Source organism: Lagenorhynchus albirostris, chromosome 1, assembly GCF_949774975.1.
Source record: "Lagenorhynchus albirostris chromosome 1, mLagAlb1.1, whole genome shotgun sequence".
In the NCBI taxonomy this organism is placed as follows: Eukaryota; Metazoa; Chordata; class Mammalia; order Artiodactyla; family Delphinidae; genus Lagenorhynchus; species Lagenorhynchus albirostris.
This window is the reverse complement of record NC_083095.1, coordinates 165,156,296-165,180,052: the sequence shown is the minus strand read 5'-3', so window position 1 is coordinate 165,180,052 and position 23,757 is coordinate 165,156,296. Positions and strand designations below refer to the sequence as shown.

General features: G+C 48.5%; 1 protein-coding gene across 1 annotated transcript in view; it reads left to right on the top strand.

Annotated features, from left to right (window-relative positions):
- Positions 1 to 15,606: 15,606 nt before the first annotated feature.
- Positions 15,607 to 23,757, top strand: part of ACAN (aggrecan) — a 63,355-nt gene continuing 55,204 nt past the window's right edge. Inside the window, exon 1 of the mRNA XM_060159235.1 lies at positions 15,607 to 15,647. The gene's annotated coding sequence lies outside the window, so the exon portion shown is untranslated. The remainder of the gene's footprint in view (positions 15,648 to 23,757) is intronic.

Sequence of the window (23,757 nt, the reverse complement as noted above, 5' to 3'; positions counted from 1 at the left end):
TGACCATAACATTTGTGAAATAACATTTGAAGAATTATGTTGGTTTTTAACACAAAATTTAAGAAAATAAAAATGAAAGATTTCAAGTCTACAACTTTACACTTCACTAAATATCTACACTTTACACTAAATATCATTTGGTTCATATTTAGATATTTCTATAGTTAAAACTACTAGTATTTTCAATCTTCCGGTAATATTAAAGTATCACCTTTGTACATCACTTATCATGAACTTTTTAACTTTTTTTTTTTGGAAAAAAAGAAGCATTTTTTTAACAAGTAAGTGTTTTTCGGAATTTATGTGTGTACTACATATATTCAGTATATTTATTATATATAGTACATATATATTTATTAAAATAACCTATAACTAACTCTAGCATAAATATGTATATTTATTATAGATTATATATAATATATAGATCATAACTTTTTAATTAAAGTTGAATTATATATTTTTATTTATTACATATACATATATAATAAATAAAAGACTGACAAAATCAAGTGTTGGTGGGAACGTGAAGTAACTGGAACTCTTGTACATTGTTCATGGGAATCCAAAATAGTACAACCACTTTGGGAAAGAACTTGATAGTTTCCTATTAAGTTAAACATATACTTATAGTATAACCCAACAATTCCACCCCTTGATATTTACCCAAGAGAAATAAAATACATGTATACACACATACACACACACACACACACAGAAACTTGTTCATAACAGCTTTATTCATAATACTCTGAATCTAGAAACAATTCAAATATTCATCAATAGGTAAAATGAATAAACAAATTGTGGAATATCCATACAGTGAAATACTACTAGAAATAAGAAAAATGAACTATGAACACAAATCTCATGGAGGAATATTAAAGTCAAACTGAACAAAAGAAATCAGACACAAAAAATTGCGTACTACATGCATTAATTTCCTAGAGCTGCTGTGAAAAATTACCACAACCTTGGTGGCTTAAAACAACAGAAATTTATTCTCTCAGAGTTCTGAATGCCAGAAGACTGAAATCGAGATGTCGGCATGGCTGCACTCCCTTCGGAGGCTCTGGGAGAGATTCCATTCCTTGCCTCTTCCAGCTTCTGGTGGCTGCCAGTATTCCTTGGCTTATGGCCACATCACTGTAATCTTTGCCTCCATCTTCACACTGATTTCCCCCAGTGTGCGTGTGGTATTCAATCTCCCTCTACTTCTCTCTTATAAAAACATTTGTGATGGCACTTAGGACCCACCCAGATAATCCAGAAATATTTCCTCATCTCAAAATCATTAACTTAATCCCATCTGCAGAGGCACTTTTTCCAAATAAGGTAACATTTACAGGTTCCAAGGATTAGGACACATCTTTGGGACTACCATTCAACCTACCACATCACAAGTTTCCACTTATATGAAATTCTGGAACAAATCTCTAGAAACAAATAGAAGTGGTCATCTGGAGCCAAGTGGGGTAGTTGATTGACTGCAAAGGAGCAAAAGAGAACTTTCTGGTGTGAAATAGATGCTCTATATCATGATGGAAATGATGGTTACATGACTGTGTAAATTTACCAAAACTCATCAAACTTTATTACAATGGGTACATTTTGTTATGCATAAATTATGCTTCGTTAACATTAATTTTTTTTGATGTGGACCATTTTTAAAGTCTTCATTGAATTTATTACAATACTGCTTCTGTTTTGTGTTTTGTTTTTTTGGCCACGAGGCATGTGGGATCTTAGCTCCCTGACCAGGGATCGAACCTGCCCTCCCTTCACTGGAAGGCAAAGTCTTAACCACTAGACAATGAGGGAAGTCCCAACAGTAATTTTAAAAGAAAGCAAAAAAGTGAAGATTTGGGGGGCCAACCTCGGAAAGTCAGATTTGGCAAGTCTGGGGTGAATTCTAAACAAACAGCCCAAGTACCTGGAAGGCAGGTGGTCCTGGCCCGTCCCTGGAGAAGCAGCACTCTGGAAGATGGGGAAAGGACCCACCACGTCCTGCTGCCTTCCCCTTGGCTTCTCAGATACCTGAGAGCCAGGTGCTGAGCTGGGAGTCCCCTGCGGTGGGGTCCTGTCCACAGAGAGATCAGGCTGTTGGGAGAGACAGCCGTAACTAACTCAAGTACAAGGCACCTATGACAAGAACTGACAGATATAGAATCATAGAAGAAGGTATATTTTGACCCTAGATTATGGTAGAACTCTCTAGATGGGGTAGCATTTGAACTGGGCCCTGACAATGGGGCACGGTTTTTGCATGCAGAAATATCAGTGCCAGTTTCCTCTTGCTCAGAACCCCTTAGTGTGTCCTGAGTCTTCTTGGCCCCTTCCCCATTTGAGTCAAGCTTACTCAGGGTGGCCTCTCCAGGCATTCTATTCTGCCTCCTGTCTTTTGCCCACGCTATGCCATGTGCCAGTCATGCCAGTGCCTTCTCTAGATTCGTCACCAACAAAGCCCCAACAACAAGACATGACCTTCAATAAGGCCCCTGCTGTAGACAAGCTGCCTGGTTGTCCCTTCTCTTGACTCCTCCACCCCAGGTTCCAATCCACAGCTCCAGCCAGGCATTCATGTTCCCAGGGTTCTACTTCTTTGACTTGAATCATTGGTCCCTTCCTGCATCTTCTCTAGCTCTGGTTCCTCATGAAGCCTTTACCTGCCTCCAGGTGAGCCCTATCTTACATAGCGCAGGGGTGCTGTGGATGGTTAGGCCTTCTCCTATGACCTGGCTCTTGATCCCCACCTCCACTCCCCATTCCTGGCTCTTCCTAGGCCACAGTATTTCAACTCCTAGATTCTCACGGATGGACCCAGGCCAAGGCCCCATGGCTTCCCTGGACCAAAAATGAAGCAATTTGAGGCTTCTCAGGCCTTAGTCCCAGCACAAACCCTTGGATTTTGTTCTGTGTGCCTTGCCTAAGGAGACAGCTTGGAATCTCTTAGCCTATATCCTCCCCTTGTCCCAATAAGCCAGGAAGCTTCTCCCTCCTTTGCTGAGTGAGGAAGGGCAGGCTTCCTGGAGCCAGGGCCAAGCTGCGACTAGGAAAGTGGAGCCCTGTGGCTCCAGGTATGCCTCCCTGCATCCTTGCTGTCATTGCACAAGATGCTCCATTCTTTTCTTATAATCATTCCTTGTTTGTATCATTTTTAGGTGTCATCAGAGCTCCTCACTGACCAGCTGAGCAGGTAAGCCTGCAAGAGGTCCCCAAATGGGAATAGCCGGCAAGACCACAACCAACTCCAGTGATGCCTCCACCTTTTGGAGAGCCCAGTGGCCTCCAAGATCTGGTCCCAGAAGAAAAGGAAGAAAGCCATGGGGAAGGAAAGGGGCCTTCTGCAGAGCTAACAATTCTAGAGTGAAGAGGAGCCCTCACCCTGGCAAGCACACTGAACCCACCACCTTGTGTCAAAGACTTGAACACAGCTTAAGTGGGGCCTCCAGGTCCCAAATGCCCAGGTAAGGAACACAAGGAGGAGGCTGCCCTCCTTTCTTTCCAGAAGAGTGGGTCTAGACCACAGGCAAATGGGGTTCCACCAAATGTCCAAGACCCTTGTCAGAGTATGAAGGCTGTTCTGGCAACAAGGATCCAATAATGGAGCCATCCAGGCTGCACCCCCAGCCCCCCATGCATCATATCACCCTTACCTACTCTGGGAGATATTCTGACCCCTAAAGAAGGGATCCCAGGGACCAAAATAGCCATGTGGAACCCAAACCTTATTCGACCACTGAGATACTGACTAGAGACAGTAATCATGCCTTTCACAATATTCCAGCTTTTCATCCACCTGGCACATAGGATTACACTTCCTCTCCCACAGTAGCTGGATGGGATCACCTGACTAGTTCTAGCCAGTAAGTTGTAACCAGAAGTGACGTGTGCCAGTTCTGGGCTGGAGCATTTAACTACTGATATACAACATTCCAGGGCTCTCTTCCCCCCTCTGCCATGGAAACCTGCAATGTTCCAGTTGGTGGCTGCTCCATCAGCCTGACCTGGAGGATAATGACCTGGTGCAAAGCTCCCAACTATCCACAGTGGACGTGGGCAAGAACTAAATCTTTGTTATTTCAACTCACTGAGATTTGGAGACTGTTGTTACTGAAGCATAACCCAGCCTATCCTGACTGAAACATGGGCCAAAGGCCAACCAGCACAGAACAAGTTCAATATCACTATTCCCAGTGACCCATGCTGCTTTGCTTCCCCATCATCCACTTTTAATTTGGGGTCCAAGTCAACACCTCAGTCCTAATACAATGAAAGAGTAAGGATTCCACATAATCCTGCCCAGCTCGAAGACTCCAAATCTATAATCTTCTCTGAGTCAAAGATGCCAACTCTTCCGGATTTGGTAGATTCTGGTTCAGTGTTAAAGTCAGGGTTAGGCAGCTACAGGTGGCAAACTTTAGGCTGCCAAGCAAATGCCAGAAGTCGAACCATGACATATGAACTGATGTCTGACGTCAGACTACGGAGCTCAAACACTTCTTGCCAGGTTTGACTAAAGAAAAACTAACTTTACATCTTCTGTGGTTTCATCTTGGAAAAGGAGAACTCCCATCTGTGGGTCCTGACTTGACGGCCCTGCTGGGTCATCATCTTCAGCTTCACGTCCTAATGCATCTTAGCGGTACTCCTCTTCTCCCATCAATTGTCTAACTTGCTATCTCATGCGATTTGTAGCTTCTAGTTATTTTTGCTCCCCACCCTTGCCAGCTCAAGCCTCAGCCCATGGCCTTGGCCTGTCATCACCCTTCTCTCCTGTCATTTAGACTTCTCCTAACCCCACCATGCCCAGGAAATTCTCCTGGCTGATAGAGGCTGGCTGATCGGTACAGAGGCCTCACCCTACACACCCTTAGAGATTTTATACCTTACACATCTTTACTGTCTTATATAGCTCTAATTTGACCCTTTCAACCAAGTGGAAAGGGAGGGGGAAAGGATAAATGAATGTTTATGAGTCCCTGCAATGAGCTAGTTGCTCTCCTTCACTCACTTCTCATTCAAGCAGGATGGTGAGAGGTTAAAGGCACAATCTCTGGGACCTAATTGTCTGGCATTGAATCTCTGCTCTGCCGTTCACTAGCAAGGGGCTTGACCTCTCCAGGCCTCACTTTCTTTTTTTGTAAAACAGGAATAAGTTGTGAGGGCCATTAACAAACAGTAAGATTACTATGGTTACTAAATGAGTTACTAGACACAAAATGCTTAGAACAGTGCCTAACACAGAGTGCTCAACGCATGTGAGTTATTATGATTCACTTCTAGATTCTCTAAATGTGCCAGACATAGCAGATACAAAGGAGAGCAAACTAGACCTACTCATTCATTCAACAAATATCAATTGGGAGGCTGCAATGCCCCACACTGAGATGGGAGCTGACGATATTTGTCCCTACCCTCCTGAAGCTCAGAGTCTGGTGAGAGAGGGCGGTGGACACTACACAAGTAAACAGCTCAAAATACACACCAGCAAGGCGTGGTCTAGCCCAGGAAGGGAAGGAATGAGATGCCGTAATAGAAACTGGGGGAGGCAGAGAAGTTGGGTGGTCAGGCAAGGCCTCTCTGATATTTAAAGTACAATCTGAGGGACTTCCTTGGTAGCGCAGTAGTTAAGAACCCGCCTACCAATGCAGGGGACATGGGTTCAAGCCCTGGTCTGGGAAGATCCCACATGCCGTGGAGCAACTAAGCCCGTGCGCCACAACTACTGAGCCGACACGCCACAACTACTGAGCCCACGCGCCACAACTACTGAAGCCCGCATGCCTAGAGCCTGTGCTTGGCAACAAGAGAAGCCACTGCAATGAGAAGCCCGCACACGGCAACGACGAGGAGCCCCTGCTCACCGCAACTAGAGAAAGCTCACATGCAGCAACGAAGACCCAACGTAGCCAAAAATAAATCTATAAAAAAAAATAATAAAGTACAATCTGAAGATGAAATGGAGCCAAAACACAGAGGGGAAGAGTAAGGTGACTCGTGGGGAGATGAGGTGAGAGAGGCAGGGCCAGGTTGCTCAAGCTCTGTTGGCCGTGGTGTCCTGAATGCAACCAGAAACCACTGGATGGTTGTAAGCAGAGAAGCAGCAGGATCCCATCTGCATCTTTCTATGGGAATATTGAAATTCCTCTTTTACTAAGGAGGAAACTGAGGTTCAAAGTCACATCGTTGGTAAACGGTACAGTTGGACCTAGAACAGTTCACATAAGGCCAATCTCATGGAACTTGCCAGTTCGCCCTGCACTGCTCATTCACCCCTGTCCCATACAGAGGAACCAAGTGTACAAGGTAAGAGCTTATTACCTCTAAAAGCCCTTCACCTGCTCGTGGGGTCATGGTGCCTGCCTTGGGGGCCTGGTGACAGTTTTCACACCAGTGGCTTCTGCAAACGAGCTGCTTCCCCGCACTTCTTGCCACCACTTTTTCCATCCCCCACAGTCACCAGAGTTGACACCCAAGCCAATAACCACAGGTAAAGGTGTTTCTCCCTGGGACACAGAGTTAAACACACAACCACAGAGATGCATCTTGGGCCCAGAATGGAAGGCGCCAAGGTGCCAGGGATGACAAATCCCCCAAGAATCCAGCTCCAAGCTTCCCCGAGAGAAACCCCTTCCCAAAATAGGCAGAGGGGTCAGGAACACTCGTACAAACAGCTGATCCACAAAACCCCACTGTGCCCACGGCTTTCCCCACCTCAGCCCCTTCTATTTTTATCAGGAGGGTGAGAGGGGGTTGCCAGGTGGGGCTACACAGCTGTTTATGTCTGAAATTTGAAAAGATGCACGGTGTACTTGGGAGAAGGCGTTTGCAGTTAAAGGAATTTCGGAGGAGAATTTCAAACCCGGCGGGGTGAATAGGGGCCTTGTGCTCTGGCTTTTGACTCTGGAAAAGCCACGTTTCCAACTATGGCATGCAGAGGGGCCAGTGATGGGGAGAAAATTTACGGGTGTGAGATTTGGACAGGCAGTGGGACCCAGCTCACCTGGGCACAGGCAACAACTGATCTGCAGACTGAGGGTACTTGGGGAGGAAGCCCTCTGCCCCTCCACTGTAATTTCTATTTATTTATCCCCCAGATATTCATAGACTTTCCTTGCCCTCTTAGTCTTCTCTGATTCACCCCACTCAATGCTAACCATTCTCTCCTCTGCATCTGTCATTTATCACCTCTCAATCAGGGAGTTTTACTGAGTATTAATTTTCTTATATATACATATTTGCTTGTTATGGCTTTAAGTCACTCTCATTTGTCAATTTCCTGTTTTTGAATTCAATTGTAAGTGTCCCTTTGGTAGCTGTATGGCTACTATTCCTTTGACACACACACACATACACACACACACATACACACACACACACACACACACACACACACACACAACTTAGGACCTGGTCGACCATTTTACTCTGTAGGCACAATAGTGGGACTCAATGGTCCTATTCCTTCAATTGTGGAAGATGGGAGGCAAGAAAGAACAACAATTAAATGACACCACCCCCTAAGCTGAATGAATTTTACCATGTCTCTTTTCTTCATCTCTCAAAGGTTAAACTGGCTCTGACACAACTCTGTGTAGAACTTCTAGCCTGAGCTATACATGCCCTTATTAAGCCAGGGATCCTCAAGGAAGGCTGGGGTGACTTCTGCAGGGCTGGACTTCTGACTTGATCTGGGACCTAAGGTGGACTTGATGCCATGGTTCCATGGTGAGATCTGGCCACTGTATATAAGAAGGTCATAGCTGTTGATCTCATTTATTTGGGCCTAGGAGTAAGTGCCACAAAGCATCAGATTCATATTGTATTTGGGCTTATAGCTGCAAATATGCAATAGTCATTCAAAAAATGAATTTAAAAATTCATTAGCCACAAGGTCCTAATAGCCACAAGATGCAGCTGTCATGCAATCAAACCCTAGTTTTGTCTACGGCCGATGGAAGCTCAACGCTTGATACTTGTCCACATTTCTTTTTCTCTAGAACCCCCTTACATGCATCACTTTTCCTTGGTGCGCCAGGGTCTCTGGCATTCCTTTCCTGTTTCTGCGCATCCTTGCATTTCTCTCCAGCAGCCTCTCTTCCTCCTCCTTTTCTGCCCTTCTACTCTCTCCCTTAATTAGTTACAGTATGAAATTAAAGTATATTTTAGCATTTGTCGACTGGAATTTAATGTTCCCTGATCTTATATTAAAAGCAGACGTGTGGAATCTCAGGCCGAGCATTTCCCCAAGCCCGAGCCCCACATTCCTCTCCGCCTGCTGGCCACCTCCTTCTGGATGTCCCTCCACCTCGGAAAACCCAACTTGGCTACAGAGGGGACTCCCTGTCTTTTCTCCCCAAGACAGCTGCCCTTCCAGACTGCCCGGCTCTTGACAGGGACTCCCCATTCCCAGTCATTCAGCTTCAGAAGGTTGAGGCCATTCCTTTTTTTTTCTCTCTCTTTTTTTTTTAAGTTCCCCATGGAGTCTTAACCACTGGACCACCAGGGAAGTCCTGAGGCCATTCTTCATTCTCGCTTCTCTCTCTCCCTCAAGATCCAGTGTCTCTGATTCTTCCTTTCAGATGTCCTTTCCTGTCCATTCTCACTGCCATCACCATAGTATTCATCCAACCACTCATAGATGAATTTTGCTTATCCTTCAGTGTTTTGACATGTACTATAACTTCTCAAATTAATCATAATTTGATATTCCATAAAAATCTAGATATTTGGCTTCTCAAGGAAAACAACAATAATAACTACTATTACTACTACTACTACTACATGACCCAGCAACACTGAGCCTGAACTCCTGAATGGCAACATTTAGTTGGAACTGGCTAGTGGCTCTCCCTCTGGGTGGGCCACACCCTCTCCAGTTTGCCTCTGGTTTGAGTGAAAGAAGCCTGACAAAAAAGAGTACTCGGGCTTCCCTGGCGGCGTAGTGGTTGAGGGTCCGCCTGCCGATGCAGGGGACGCGGATTCATGCCCCGGTCTGGGAAGATCCCATATGCCGCGGAGCGGCTGGGCCCGTGAGCCGTGGCCGCTGGGCCTGCGCGTCCGGAGCCTGTGCTCTGCAACGGGAAAGGCCACAGCGGTGAGAGGCCCGCGTACCGCAAAAAAAAAAAAAAAAGAGTACTCATGTGAAGATCACATTTCTATCAAGTAAAAAATAGACAAAACTGGTCTGTCAGTGAGGTTAGAACAGTGATCTTCCTGGGGCAGGGGCCGAGGGGGGACGCGGGCAGGAGACGGTGTACTCACTAGAACACGCCCAAAGGAACCTTCTAAAGAGCTGAAAATGTTCTACATCCTGATTTGGTTGTGATTAGAGTGGTGTTTGTCGATGTAAAAAAATTACATAGAATAAAGTGCATACTTAAGATGTACTTTATTCTATGTAAATTATATATCAAAAGAAAGAAAGGGGGGGGTGGAAATGGTACAATGCCTAGCCTAGTACCAAGCACATAGGTGCTCAATAAATGACTGATATTGACATTTTCTTTAAGTATGAGAGCTCTGAAGCCAGGTGGCCTGGATTAGATGCCTGGTTCTACCATTTAGCAACTACATGAACTTGAGCAGCTTACTAAACTTCCCTGTCCTCAGTTTCTTCATCAGTGAAATGCAGGCAACAAGACCTCACAGGATCATTGTGAGGTTTAACAAAGCACTTAGCACAGGGCCTAGCATAGGGTAAGTACCCAGTAAATATTACTGGGAAATAAAGAAAATTCTGACCCCTGCTACAACATGGATGAACCTTAAAGACATTAGGCTAAATGAACAAGCTGTCAATAAAGGACTAATACTGTGTGATTACAGTTATACGAGGTACCTAGAGTAGTTAAACTCAGAGACAGAAAGTAGAGTGGTGGTTGCCAGGCTCTGGAAGGAGAGAGGGCATGGGGAGTTTACTATTTAATGGGTACAGAGTTTCAGTTTGTGAAGATGAAAGAGTTCTGGAGATGGAGGGTGGGGACGGATGCACAACAATGTGCATGTACTTAATACCACTGAACTAAACACTTAAAACTGTTAAAATGATGAATTTTATGTTACTTATATTTTACCACAATAATAAATATTAAATATCATAAATAACAAATAAACGAACCAATAAATATTATCACGATGATGAGGCTGCGCTAGCCCATGAAGAAACTGAAATCACATTTTTTTAAACTTGGGATTTTTGAGACCAGTCAGAGAACCCGCCAGCATTTTTAATGCCTATTTTTATGACTCTTTCAAGATTAAAATGTTAACAAGTAAATGTCCTAAGAATAAAAGATCATCTACTTAAATAAGACTTTTTCTCATATTCTGAGTTTTCTTATATATTCTGGTTTTCTCCTCTTGAAGGCATACACATTAAAAAACCAAATAGATCAGGAGAAACAACCAAAATGTCAAGATGACTATTCTCCAGCACCGTATATCAAATGAGTACCAAGTTTTGTGGTGAAAAGTCATGCCTGTGTCTTAGCAGATCATTTCCAAACTATGGAGTTGCTGTCTGTTCCTCTTATATTTCATTTCTAGCAAGCATTTGTTTGTGGGGTACCATATTTGTTCATTTTATACATATTTTGTATCTGTACTATTATGTGTAAAAATCTAGGAAAAATTTTCCAGAATGACACAATGTTTACCAGTGAAAGAAAATGAAAACATCAAGCCCAGTGTGACAAGGGCTGGGCGGTCAGTCCCCAAAGACTCTGATGGCTGGAATAAAGGGAAAAGCAGAGAAGAGCCAGCTCAGCTCAGGCCCGGTTGTAGGAGGTGCCCCATAGGATGCAGGGTGGGGAAAAGGAAAGATGGCGAGGCTTTCAGGAGCTTTGGGGCCTGGAGTTACCTAGGGAAGCATCCTTCTACACCTCTTCTTACCCCAGACCTGCTTGAAAAGTGTTTTTGTAATTGGTGACGATGATGATGAAGATGATGATGACAACTATGACGGTAGAAACCAACACGGTAACACCCCACTTCCCTCTGAGTTTGTCACTCGCACGGTGTTAAAGAAATAAAACGGCACTTTTCAAATGTTCCATTAGTTCTCAGAAGACTCCACTCCCCGGCCCAGTTCTGCAATAAGAACGCTTTTCTCTATCATGTTTCTATGGCCCTTTGCTTCCAGAAAGGATCACAGCGTTTTCTACACACATTACATATAGTATTAATCATTGCCACACTCCTATGAGGTGAGTATTTTTAGCTTCTTTTACAAACCCAGAAACCAGCATACAGAAGAGAATGCACTTATTCAGGGACATCAAACTGCAAAGAAGGGCAGCAGGGAAGAAAACTAACCACCTTGCACCTCGAGCCAGATCATTTGCTAGGTGCTGACATCCTAGCTCATTCTAATTCTCACAACAATTCCATAGGGTAGCTCCATTTTTCAGATGAGAACACCAAGACCCAGGGAGCTTACAAAACTTGCCCAAGATCTCTGTGCCAGACATGGGATTCACATCCAATGCTCTCGAACATACAGGGAACCTTCCCCTCCTCAACCCTGTTTTGTTGCTTGAGATACACAGGAAGCCCTTTCGTGGTGGCCAGCATGAAAACAGTTTGATGGTTTCAACTGTCCACAAGTTTCAATATCAACCAAAGGCATAAGCTCAAAGACTCACCAATCTTTGGTGGCGCCAGTAGGAGCAGAATGCCCAAACAGTGAGAGGGAAAGGTTGCCTTGGCTCTGCCCTGGTCAGTCCACAGCTGAGCTTGGGCATCCAATGCTGGGAATTACACATTTGAGGGGCATCCACAAACAGGAGTTTCCAGAGAGTGAGGAAGCCAGAGGAAACTCCTTTGGGAAATAGTTGAAGGACCTGAGGGCATTCTGCTGTGAGGAGAGACATAGAGGGATGATATGAAAACGCCCTTGGGCTAAATGAAGCCTGTCCTGCAGAAACTGAGACAGATGTGTTGTCCCAGAGAGCAGGCTAGACCCCTTACTCATACAGGGGTATTGGAAAGATGCTTCAGAGGAATTCTGAAAACACCTTACACTTGGACTTAGTGAGGCATTTACGTGGTATCACCATGTAAGGGACAATAACATGATGATACAGTTAGATGGACTGGGAGACTGGTCATCTTCTAACAGTCAGTTTAATGGAGGGTAGAAGCCAGCCTCCAAGATGCCTCTCGGCGATCCCCATGCCCTGGTATTCACACCCTTGTATGTCCCTTCCCACACTAATACAGGGTTGGCCTTATGTGACCAATAGACTACAGTGGACATGACCATGTGTGACTTCCAAAGCTAGGACAAAAAAGCATTGTGGCTTCCCCTTGTGCTCTTGTATCACTCACTGTGGTGGAAGCCAGGTGTCATGCCATGAGGCAGCTCCACCAGCAGGCCCTGTATGGAGAAGATCTGAAGCCTCCAGCCAACAGCAAACACCGACTCGCCAGCCATGTGAGTAAGCCAACTTTGACCTGGATCCTCAAGCCTCGGTCTAGCCTTCAGATGATGGGCCTACAGCTGACATCTGACTGCAACCCCATGAGACAGCCCAAGCCGGAACTGCCTGGGCGAGCTTCTCCCAAATTCCTGACCCATAGAAACCATGAGGGATAGTAAATGAGTCTTAAGCCAGTAAGTTTTGGGGTGATGTGACACACAGCCATAATTACTGGGTTATGGAGCCATGGCATCCTAGGAGGGATGTCTCCAGTGCCCTGCCCTAGAACTCAGTCCCAGGCTGAGTGAAGACCCAGAAAAAGTTGTCCTCAACCTTCTCTAAGAGCCCTTCCTAGCTCAGAGATTCTCTTGTTCTGTAATGAGTAAACCTGCTGAACAATGCCAGCACAGTGCCTCTCAAACATCAGCAGGTATAGGAAACACCTGGGGGGTCTCATTAAAATGCAGATTCTGAGTCTGGGGTGGGCATGAGTGTCTGCATTTCCAACAAGCTCCCAGCTGACTGTGCTAGTCTGTAGACTACTCTGAGCAGTGAGAGGTTAGAACATGCCTATGACAGCAGACCAGGTCAGGCAGCCTGGAAAAGGCAGTGGGCAGCTACAAAGTATTTGAGCAGAGGAGAGATAACCAGGATCAGAAATACTACACAAGGAGTTCCCTTGTGTAGACTCCTGCATTGAATAGGGGAACGTCCATATGCCACCAAGGGCTTTCAGACACTCATGTCCTTTGATTCTCTCAACACGGTCTTTAAAGTATCCAAATGTTTTCCCATCATGCTGGGTTTTCTGCAGCCTGTTAAGGTAGGCAGTGTGGAGTCATGCCAACCTGCACTCATTCACTACCTGGGTGGCCTCTTAGTCTCAGCTTCTTAGTGTGTAAAATGGTAATAAGAGTCACCTGCCAGGCCGTGGTATCAAGCAGTGTCTGGCACACAAAAGGTGCCTGTTATATGCTTCTTAGTTTCGTTACAAACTAGATGATCAATAAACATTCATTCCCTTCATTACAAAGATTAATTACCTAATTAATATTTTTCCTTGAATTGAATTGTCCTTCACTAACCCCATGTGTCCTGGGATATATGGCAGATACGGCCCCATTTCACAGATGAGGGTGCGGTTTGTTCTCACCAAGAGCATCTGATGAATGAATACTGACATGAGAATTCATGACCCTCCTGTTGGAATTTTAAAGGTTTTTTTTTTTCTAGAAGGGTCATTTCCCCTGGTCCCGACATTAGGGCCAGTAACTAATAAGATTTCATCCCATTTCTTTGAAAGTTGCTGTTTCCACCTAAGGGGTTCTGGTCACTGTCCTGTCAGCAGTGCCCAAAGTGCTCTGCAACTTAGAGACCTGACTCGGAGAAGCCAACAGACTCAGGTAGAACACTGGTGAAGCCAGAATCGCCAACCAGTGGAACACCTTAACCCCAGCTCCCCGGACCAGCGGGCGGAGTGGGCACCACGCCCTCCCTAGGCTTCACTGTCCTGTGCAGGGAAGGGCTGGGGGCCAGCTCCAGAGAATGTGCTGGGCCAGGGCCAGTCCTGCCCCGCAGAAGAGATGGCCAGTAAAATACCCACACAATTCCAGAGGACTCACGCTGGGGAAAGTGAGGCACTCCGACTCCTCTTAGCCAAGGAAAAGCTGGGTCTGTTATCTCTGTAATGGGCAGCCCCCAAAGATCCCACTTCTTGTCTTTCTCCATTCAGTCCCTGCCCAATCAGGGGTCTAGCGGCTTCTACCACACTGACCAAGGCCACTAAATCTTAGTGTCAATCACCAGCAGCTTCCTCCATAAGGACCCTGAAGGCCACCAGCCAGCCTGGGTCCCCCAAAGTGCTAAGGTTGAACCAGCAGCTTGTGTAGCAGCAGAGAGTATGACCTTGGGTTTGAATTCAAACCCCACCTTGACTGGTAACTCCATTACCCTCTGAGCCTCAGTTTTCACATCTTTTTTTTTTTTTCTTTGCAAGGGGAGATTAGTTGTAATATTTACGTGTATTTACCTCATTGGGCTCTTTGGGAAAATTAAATGAGACATTAATGTGTATTAAACAACCAGCTCAGAAGGTCTTCAAAACCTGTCAGTTCTTTTATTCTTTTGCGTGGAAACAAAATTAAGGAGGGTGGTCTCTGCAGCTACTGGAGAATTCCTGCTTCATTTGAGATGTCCTTGGTCTCTCCTAGATTTTGAAAACCCTCAGCCTTTGGTCTTGAGGCTCCCAGCCCCAGCACGCCTCCCAGCTGTCCCCTAACTTCCTCCCCACCGCCACCACCAGCCCCGCTCCGCACTCCCCTGCCATCTCGCCGCACCCCATCCCCAAAAACTTTCAGCCAGCTCTTCAGGAGGGTCCTTCCGAATTGTGGCCTGGGAGCAGGGGGCCACGCCCCTCCCTATCGCATCTTGAGGGGCGTCAGCTGCAGACCCCCGCGCGGGCGCCGGGGAGCCCTGTCCGGCCGCGGCGGCTGCAGAGCCGGGCCCGCAGGGGCTGCCAGTGCGGGTACAGCCCTCCCGGGCCCCTCCGACTGAGGAGCGGCCGACCGCATTGCAGACGCGGGCGCTCCAGCCCTTCCCGCGCCGCCGTCCTCCGGCGGGCGCCGGGGCCGCCGGGGCCGCGCCGCGGCAGGGAGCGCTCCTCTCGCGCCCTGCGCGCCCGGCGGCTTCCCTAGCCGCGCGCCGGTCCGCGCCTCTGCCTTCCCCTCCCTTTGTCGGCCGCCCCTCGGGTCCCCCGGGGGTGGGGTTTCCCTTCGCGCTCGCCCCCTCCCGCCCCGCTCCTGGGCCTTCCCCTCCCCCGCCCGCCCCTATGTATGTGTCACCGCGCGCCGTGCCCGCCCGCCCACCTACCTTCCCGCTGCTCCAGAGGGGGCTCTCAGAGCTGAGGACGCGCGCGGCGCTGCTCAAGTCTCTCTCTCAGCACCCTCGCCGGCCGGCATCTGACACGGGTGCCAGGGGGCTCCGGGCGCCTTTCAGTGTCCCTTCCCTAGGCCGGCCGGGACTCCGCAACCCAGACGCTGCCGCTGCGGCCACCGCCCGAGGGGACCTGCGGACAGGACGCCGGCAGGAGGAGGAGTGCGCAGCGCCCTCCCAGAGCGTCTCCGCCTGTGCGCGGCGAGACCCGGGCTTCCTGGCCCCAGGAGACCCCGCTGCCTCGCCAAGTGTATGGGACTGAAGTTCTTGGAGAAGGGAGCCCAACTCTTCAAGGTAACCGTCTCCTGCCCTCCAGAGAGAGGCTCTCCCAGGGCGCCTGGCGAGTCGGGAGCGGTGCTGTGGCTGCCCCCTCTGTGCTGGAGGCTGTGCTGCCTCCGTCTCCCCCACCCCCCTGGGAGGTGTGTGCTGGGGGCCCCGACATCCACCGGCTGCGTCCGCAGTGGACTTGAGCAAACTTTCTGGCTGTTGCAGACTCAGAGTGAATGGGGCGAAGGGACACGTGAGGAGGGGCTCTTGTCTCCTGGTCCCCAGAATTAAGGGACCCACTTTTCAAGCCCCAGGGTCTGGGAAGAGCCATAGTGGACAGAGTAGCAGCTCCAGAGTCAGGAAACTGTGGGTCCAAATCCCGCTGTGCTATTTTTGAGCTGGGGGAGTTGCTTCATCTTCCTGAGCCTTGGCCTGCCCTCTGTCAGTGGGGAAGGAGGAGGCCTCTTCAGCAGCAGAGTGGCTGAGGAATAAACGAAATGACACGGCAGTGTGTCAGATACCCAGCAGGTGCCTAAGTAGAGGCTGAGAGAACCCTTTGGTCCCACTTCCTTGGCCACTGGGCACCTGGAGGGGTGGGGGAAAGCCAGGAGGAATTGGCAGAGCCTGGGACAGGGCTCCTGAGCTGCCAGCAAGGGAGACAAGAGCAGCGCTCTGAACATGCCACCAAGAAGGGGCATTTCTCAAGGAAAAGGAGAGGAGGGGAGGACACATGGCCATGGGTTGCCTTTCCATCTCTGGATCCCTCTGCAGAAGAAGCCAGTGATGGTGGAGCAGGAACCCTTTCTACCCCTGGGGTTGGGTAGGCAGTTGTCAATGCCAATGGAAGCCACATTCTAGGCTACAGCAAACTGTAGGGGTGGGAGTCATCTCCTATTGGGGGACAAGATCCAACCCAAACTTCTTCATCATTCTCCTCCTTGCAGTCATAGCGGGGTTCTGATGGGGTTTTTCTAGGGTTTCACCGCTAAGGAACCCAGGTCTCTGCATTTTGATTGATGTGTAAATTCCAGTTTTGCGGTGGGGTGGCTGGCTACCAGGAGGGAAGGGAGGAAGATGCAAAGCTGAATTGGGTTAGTGTGGCATTTTGGTTCCTGGATGCTGCGGTGGGCGGGTAGCTGACAGTCTGAAACACACTCATCTCATCTCATGATAAGTGAAAGTGAACCTAGAAAGGTGTGATCATTCACTAAAGGTTGCACTGTGACTTAGGGGTAGGGGTAGGACTAGAATCTAGGTTTTCTGAGGCCATAGTTGATCACGAGTACTGATTGAAGGGTCCGGAGGTCTGGGATCAAATCCTCCTCTCTCTTCCTTGTCTTCTGGGCTGCCAGGGAGAAGGGGCAAAGGGGCTTAGGAGGCTCTGTGAAGATCCATGTTGGCATGTTGGCCTGTCAGTCACTGAGCCAGGAAGAGACTACTCAGGAATGGAAAAGCAATGGGGGAGAAAACCCAAAAGCTCGTTAGGGGTGGGAGTGTGGGGCTGGGGAGACGCTTCTAACCTGAAAGAAAAAATTACAGAACAAAAGATCTCTCCAGTTTAAGAAGTTTTGGATGGAGGAATTATCAAAAGGAAGAAAATCTCTCTCAGAGAAATGCTGCAATTCCTCAGGTTACATCAAGTTGTGTTTAAATTCGATGTATTTCTGTGCAGTTTCTAGCTAAATGCCTGGTATATTCATTCATTCATTCTCTGACATCTACTAAGCACCACCTAGGTGCCAGGCTCTGTGCTCAGTGCTGGCCCATAGCGGGTCCTCAATAAACAGAAGCTGTGATGTGACCCAAGCAAAGCTCTTAGCACAGTGCCTGCCACTGGACAAGTACTCAAAGCTGTTCGATATTATTATTATTACTGATTTTAATCTTAAGTAGAAGTTTTTCCTTCCTAGAATTTTCAGTGAAAATCATACTTAAATTGGCATTCTTCCTTTATTATTTGAAAGCCCTCTGATCAACACAAGAGCAAAGAAGCCAGAGGGGAAAACAACATATATTATTACTTCTTTGGAGGAAGTCTGTGCGCTTGAGGGGTGAGCTCCTGCGCTGTCTGGTGTGAGCCACACCTGTCCGCATGCCTTTCCTCACACCCAGGCACACATTTTGCCCCTGTCACCCTCTCACACACACACTCCTATCCCAGGCAGCCTGTACCCCCGCCTGCCAAGATGGGGCACTCTCCATCCTCACAGACCCAGAATGGCCTGTCAGACTCCCCAGTCTGAGAGGGAGTCCAAGAGAGAGCTCGCCTGCTGAGCTGGTGGGAAAGAGCCATGTGGGTGGGCAGGCAGCCTGCCGGCCAAGGCAGACCCGGGTTCAAATCCCGGCTCGGCCAACTACTAGCTACATGACTTTGTCAAGCAAGGTTTCCTTGACAAAGGAAACTCAGTTTCCTCTTCTCTAAAAAGGGGATGAAAACCTCCGATTGGGGATTTTTATGAGAATTAAAAGACCCAGTGTGGGTGCCTTGTTTGGCTCTCAGCAGGTACCACAAACCTGAATTCCTCTCCTCTAGTGGTTTCTAGGCCCCTTTGGGGTCCCAGTTCTGTCTTAGTAAAAGACCGTGTGTCCAACTTTTGGTGTGGATTTTTTTAATGATCCCTGCTAGAACCTGGTCCCCCCAAGGCCCTTCTTGTTGGATAGTAGGAAGACCTCAGCTGAGCCAGGGGAAGCCCGCAGGACCCTGTTCGGAGTGTCATTTTTAGTCCGCTCGCACATGAACATCTAGAACAGGAGTGGTCCAACTGCTGGTTTTGAAACCAATTTCGTGGAGGTTTAATGAAATAGGAAAGAATAATCTCATAGTGCCTCCCATGTCATAAAGGTAAGTATTGCTTCTGGAAACTTTTCTTTCTGATATATACTTATGCAGGTCTACATAAGTGTATATATGTTGATAATATATATGTATACACACAAATAGACACAAATTTGATATTTGTATAATGTATTTCTTACTGCGGGTTGTGATCAAAAGAATTTGGGAGACTCTGATCCTGATGATATTTCTGTCTCTGAGAAATTCCTGCCTCGTGGCTCCAGCTGGCGGGCGCTGGGGCATCCTTGCTGCTCCTATAGGAACAAAACCCTTAAGTATCATGGGAGTAGAGGCAGCGAGGGATGGAAGCTGGAGGTGGGAGTGAAGGGCAAGTTCAAGGAAGAGGACAAGCCTGCTTACAAGTGGAGCAGAAGAAGGGACAGGGCTAATGGACTGCCCTGGTAAAGAGGGTCTGTGGATGGGAACACATCTAGAAATGGGAGCCGGGAACCATCCTCTCCTGCTGTCACCAGGCTGCCTGTGGGCCATGCTTTGGGTCCTGATGGGAGCTTTACTACCACCCTCCTTCCTAAAGAAAGCCCTGTTGCAGGGGGCAAAGGTTGGGCTGTCCGTGTGGCATCTCCCCTGGGGAGGCTGCTCTCCTTCCCCTGACCTAACAGAACAGCCCCATCCCTGTCAGGGGGTCTGGGCCCCTGGGCACGGTGGGAGCTGGAGTGGTGACTGAAGAGGATGGGTTGCTGGGGGTGGGCAAGGGTAGGGGTAGAGGGAGGGAGCGGGATTGAGGCAAAGGGAGGACCAGAGAGACGGGAATTTGTAGGGAAACCGGTGAAACGGTTCCTTTTTTAAAAAGTTGAATCCAGGGCAAGAACGGAAACGGTAGAGTTTACTTTTAAAAACTCAGAGCCTTCTTGTAAGCGGCCGAGTATGTGTGTGTGTGTGAGTGTGTGTATGTGTGTGCTGGGAGGGCGGCCCTGTGGGCTGGCCTGGGCGTGTAAGAGGCGACTTTTCTCCCTCTCAATGGCCTTACAGTGTATCCTAAAGAAGCTTTTTGTTAAACTCATGAATAGGTGGATTTGGGGTGTGTGATGCTGGGCACCGTGATTTGGATATTTGGTTACCTTTGAGGTTACATGTTTTTCCTTTTAAGACACACACCCAAAAAGGGAGCCACCTCTGCTGCATATGGTCTTGGGGCGGGAGGGGGGGTACTTCCCGTCTCTCTGTAATTGATTTGACTTGGGGAGCAAGAGTAGGAAGGAGAAACTCAAGACTGGGCAGATCTTAATGTCCAGCCTGGGAGACAGCCCCTCTCCTCAACCCCTGGACTCCGGGCCTCTGAGGTGGAACATGGCAGTTCCCAGGCCACAGACGTCCAGGGCTTCAGGGCCAGTGAGGACCCTTATTTAAGAGATGGCAAAGGGGACCAAGGCCTAGAGAGGAAAAGGTATTGTGCTCCAGGCCAGCCCAGTGCAGGTCAATGAGGATCTGGAAGGGAACCTAGGCCTTCAGGCCCTCATCCTGAAACATACCATGCCCGTGGAAACTACTCGTTCATTCATTCATTCATTCTTCTTTCAGCAGCACTTGTCACATGCTAGGCACAGCACTAGGTGTGGGTAACACAGCAGTGAATAAAACGATTCACTCTTCCTGCCCTCCAGCCACTCATGGTCTAAAGGGGAAGACAGGTTATAATCAACTTGACCCTGACCCCTCATTTCTATAAAGCAGTGGTTCTCAACTGGGGAGCTATTTTGCCCCCCAGGGAACATTTGGTCATGTCTGTAGACAATTTTTGTTGTCACCGTGGGAGAGAAGCGATACTACTGGCATCTAGTGGGTAGAGACCAGGGATGCTGCTAAACATTTACAATGCACAGGACAGTGCCTTCTCCTCAACAAGAGAGAATTATACAGCCCCAAATGTCCCTAGTGCCAAGATTAAGAAACTCTGCTCCAGATCTTCATTTAGTCATTGGGTCAGGCCATGCCCAACTGTGTGTAACAGCAGGAAGGTAAGCTGGGGGTAGGAGGGCAAGAAGGGAGAGTTTGGCAGGCAATAAAGAGGAGACAGCAAATGAAAAAAGAGCCAGGGGCACAGAGGTAAAGTAGAGAGAACTTGGACTCTGGTGGCCCAGATACAGGTTGAAATCCGAACTATGAGCACTTAGACAAGTCATCTTCTCTGAGCCTCAGTTTCTGCACCTGTGAAATTGGGCTTGTGAGACAGCTGAGAGAATTCAAGATAAAGCAAATAAAGGACTTGACACAGAGTAGACCTACAATAAAATAGCAGCTGTTATGATTATCTGAGGTTTTTAAAGGTCCCACTATGGAAAGTTACAGTATCAGCAGGTACGGACATGTGATCATGAGGTCAAAGAAGGTTGCTGTTTGGGACACAGTTGCCACAATAATGCCTTCTGCTTCTGGGGGTGCAGGGTCAGCACCTCTTCACACACACAGCTCCCAGCAAAGGGTGAGAAGATGGGAGAACGGTTAGCTGCAGCAAGAAGCCCAATGTGTGCATCCTCCAGTGTGTGCAGGGGGAAGAGCACTGACTTGGAGTCACGTGAACTGGGCACTGACTGGCTGTGTGATGTGGGGAAATTGTTTCACCTCTCTGAGCCTCAGGTTCCTTATCTGTAAAATGGATATACTAAGCCCTGCCCTCATAGGTCGAGATCCAGTGAGAAATTACTGTCCAGGAAGGGGTGCCTGTGAAGGGGTGCCTGTGAAGCCCAAGCAGGACTCTTTTGTATCTGGTGTGCATTGTGCCCAAACCAGTGCTAGGCACAGTCTGAATGAACGAATGAACAAACTAGTGGACCACTGCACTATAAACTCCTCTCAATTCTTGACAAGGAAAGTGCCAGCAACACCCAAACAGGCATCCTCCACTTTGCCACTCTATCCCAAGAAAGCCAGAAGCCAGGACCTCTGGTTCCCAGTGCCTGCTAGGGTCAGGTTACCGCACCAGGCAGCAGCGCCCTCTAGAGGGAACTGCAGGTACAGCCTTTGAGCCATTGAGCTGTGACAGTCCCAAGAGCAGGATCCCCATGGGGGGAGGGAGGTAGGAATGGGACATCAGAACTGAGGAAGCTGCTGAACAGAGGACCAAATCAGGATCAGGAACCTGGAGACTTATCTCAGTGCAGGCACGTCATTGAATACCTCCATTTTCCTTTCTTTAAAATGGAACCATTACTCAACCACATGGAGTTGAAATCACAACAAATTAAGGCCTAACTGAAAGCCACTAGCCAAATGGGTGGATTTGGGAAATCAGCAAACTTCCCTGAGCCTTCTCAGAATCATGAAGCATTAGACCACAGGGGGACTAAGGAGACATTTAAATCACCTGGATCCTTCATCATGCAGGTGAAGAGACCAAGTCCCAGAGAGGGGAGGGCCTTGGACTGGGAGGGCACAGGCTGCTCTTGGCAGAGCCACGGCTTTAACCAGGCTTCTGAGGCTCCTCCCTCCACATCATATGTCACGTCCAAACCAGTAATAGGAGGTGCTAGGTCACATAAACACTGTGCCATCCCATCCAACTGTGGACACATTTTGTCCTGGGACCACCCCTTGCCCACCCTTGGGCCACCTTCTGACTCTGTCCTTCCAGGGTCCTTCCTGGCCCCAGGGTTGCTTTGGGGAAGAAAACCCTTTAGAAGAGAAATGTCCAAGGCAAGGGGGGAGCCCAGACTCCCGTCTCTCTCAAGAAACCTGGGCTTCCTTGTCCTGGCCACCACCCTGGGTCATATGTAGGGGTATTTTCCCCAACAAACCCTAGATCTTCCCTGACCTTCCCTCCGCTACTTCCCTTCCCCATCAAGGGTGCTCCTTCCGCCTCCCGACCAAACCCCCTCACTTTGACATGCTTATTCAGATGGTTCAGGGGAACACCTGGATTTTAGGATGACTCAGGGATGTAGCAGATGTTTGCCAGTTTTACGAGGCACTGAAAAAGGGGTCTGGAAGGCTGTCACCAGAGGTGACCTCTGTCCCTAGAATCAGAAACATTTAAGGAGCTTTTGAGAAACAAGGATTCCCAGGCCTCATGTGCCCCCAGAGATTGTTGATAGTGGGGGGCAGGTTAGTAATCTGCATTTTTCAAAATCTCCCCAGGTGATTCTAATGCAGTCCTGATTCTGAACCCCTAGTTTAAAGCCCAAAACAGTTCCTCCTGTTGTGTTTGGTTCTAAGCCCCTCCCTCTAGCCCTGCCTCTCAAGGTGACTTGTCCTCCCTTCCCTGCAGACAGAACTACAGCCTCTGGCCTCACCTTTGTCCTTTAGGGGAGTGAGAAAGTGGAAGCCTGCCTCCCCTCTCCTGCCTGAGACAGGGGCCCTTCTTCCTTAACACAATTGTCCTTGACCCTGGATTAAAGTACCTTTGTCCCAAGGGGCAGAAAAAGCTAGGCCAGGGTTCCCCAAAGTAGAACATTCCTTCCAGGGATGTCAGTAGCATTGCATGTAAAAAGGATCTCATCCCTAAGGGTTAAACAGAATAAAAAGTGCCCTTTCTTGCAGGACTGCTCAATATGCTAAGGGGCATTGGAAATCTCCATCAAGTTCCTCACATTGAATGTGACCAAGAACTCTTCTTCCCTAGAGCAGAGTGAGGGACTCAGTCTAGAGATGCTGATCTAGGCAGTCAGCCAGGTCTGATGCTGCAGCAGGAATGAGGCTGCTGCACCAGGGCCCCAGGCCCAATCCGGGACAAGGGAGACCCCACCAAGTAGAGCTTAAAACCCTAAACTTCAAATGCAGTCACTGACCCAACAAGCCCTCTCCACCCCCAGGGCAAGGCTGGACCCAACCTCTCCTTTTTCACCTCCTACCTGCTACCTTCCGTTTAAAGGGTGGTCATGTTGGAAGCTCATTTTAGTTCCTTTTTTTTCCTGGATTTAAAAGAAAAATGGGGAGAGAGGTAGAACATTCTGTGTGGTTTTCCGGAGGGTGGGGCCCTGGCTCCTTGGCTGAGTCCTGCATCTGAACACTTTCTCTCTCCAGACCTGACTGCCCTTGCCTCCTACCCCGTCGGCTGCAGGCCTAACCCTGTGTGCTCTACTGGCTGTCCGACTCTAGGGGGCACCAGTCTCCCAGAAGTCTCAGTGAGTAGCATCCCCAGGGGGGAATGGCAGCCCCAGAGCTGAGCAAAGAGGTGCCCTGTCTACCTACCTGTCTCTGTCTCCTGTCCTCACCACGCCATCGGTGGGCATCACCCCCACCCAGGCCCACACAGCCCAGCCAGGGGGCTTCTCCAGCCCTTTCCTCAGCCCTTAATTCCCCTTAGGGCAGCCTTATTCTGGGATTCCTACTTGCTTCCTAAGCCCA